This window comes from Triticum aestivum, chromosome 7B (assembly GCF_018294505.1).
Source record: "Triticum aestivum cultivar Chinese Spring chromosome 7B, IWGSC CS RefSeq v2.1, whole genome shotgun sequence".
In the NCBI taxonomy this organism is placed as follows: Eukaryota; Viridiplantae; Streptophyta; class Magnoliopsida; order Poales; family Poaceae; genus Triticum; species Triticum aestivum.
In genome coordinates, this window is record NC_057813.1 from 625,354,108 (window position 1) to 625,355,977 (window position 1,870).

A 1,870-nucleotide genomic window follows, 5' to 3' on the forward strand; every position below is an offset into this window, starting at 1 on the left:
AAGATAAGCCTTCTCGTCAACCTCGAAAGTCATAGCCCTATGTTTTCGGTCATATTGACTCTTTTGACGAGATTGGGCTGTTTTCAATTTCTCACGAACGATACGAACTTGATCTTCTGCTTCCTGAATCATGTCCGGGCCAAAGAATTGTCTTTCCCCGGTCTCTGACCAGTTAAGGGGTGTTCGACATCGTCGTCCATAGAGAACTTCAAAAAGGGCTTTACCCAAGCTAGATTGATAGCTGTTGTTGTAAGCGAATTCGGCAAATGGAAGGCACTTCTCCCAGTCCATTCCGAAAGACATAACAGAGGCTCGAAGCATGTCTTCTAGAATTTGGTTGACGCGTTCCGCTTGACCACTTGACTGAGGGTGGAAAGCGGTGCTGAAGGAGAGACGGGTTCCCATAGCATTTTGGAAGCTTTCCCAAAATCGAGAGGTGAAAAGACTTCCTCGATCCGAGTTAATTTCCAAAGGAACACCGTGGAGAGACACTATTCGGGAGATGTACAAATCTGCCAGCTGACTAGCGGTTATACTCTCACGAACAGGTAAGAAATGGGCTACTTTGGAAAGACGATCAACCACGACGAAAATAGCATTATTCCCTCTCTTGGTCCTGGGAAAACCGGTAATGAAATCCATACCAATTTTATCCCATTTCCATTCAGGAATAGCTAAGGGTTGAAGGGTGCCAGCAGGCCGTTGATGCTCTGCTTTTACACGACGACAGACGTCGCAATTTGCAATATACTGAGCAATTTCTCTCTTCATCCTAGTCCACCAGAACCACTGGCGTAGGTCCTGATACATTTTAGTGCTACCGGGATGAATGGTGAGAGGAGATTCATGAGCCTCCTTAAGGATCAACTGCCGTAGATGCTGGTTCTTGGGAACCACTAGACGGTTCTCAAAGTACACAACACCATGATCATTAGTGGAGAAACAACTAGCACCTCCGCTAGCAATGTTCTCTTTGATTTTAGATATACCCTTATCTCGCCTTTGGGCAGCGATGATTTGATCCGTAAGAGTAGGTTTTACTACCAAGGTGGAAAGAAAACCTTGAGGTACAATGTGAAGGTTAAGTTTCCGAAATTCCTCATGGAGAAGCGGTTGACTTTGTTGTAACATCAGGTTGTTACAATAAGATTTACGACTTAGCGCATCAGCCATGACGTTGGCTTTCCCTGGGGTATAGGTTATTCCTAAGTCGAAGTCTGTGATCAATTCAACCCAACGTCTCTGCCTGAGATTCAAATCCGGTTGGGTGAAGATGTACTTCAGACTTTGGTGATCAGTGAATATTTCGCAACGATTACCGAGGAGGTAATGTCGCCAGGTCTTAAGTGCATAGACTATGGCTGCAAGCTCTAGATCATGAGTAGGATAATTCTCCTCATGTGGGTGCAATTGCCGTGAAGCGTAAGCAATTACGTGTCGATCTTGCATAAGAATGCAACCTAGTCCTTGTCGCGAGGCGTCGCAGTAGATAACAAAGTCCTTGGAGAAGTCTGGCGGTACCAGTACGGGAGCAGAGGTCAGGCGTCTTTTCAGTTCCTGAAAGCTGTGCTCACATTGTGGAGTCCATTCGAACTTCTTATCTTTCTTCAGGAGTTCGGTTAGAGGTTTAGCAACTTTGGAGAAGTTCTCGACAAAGCGACGACAATAGCTCGCTAGGCCTAGAAAACTCCGAACTTGCTTGACTGATTCAGGTGGAGTCCAATCAAGGACGGCTTGAACTCGCTCAGGGTTAACAGCAATACCTTTACCAGATATTACATGACCCAGATAGGTCACTTCTGGCAACCAGAATTCACATTTAGAAAATTTGGCATAAAGGCGATGCTCTCGAAGTTTCTGCAACACTAGC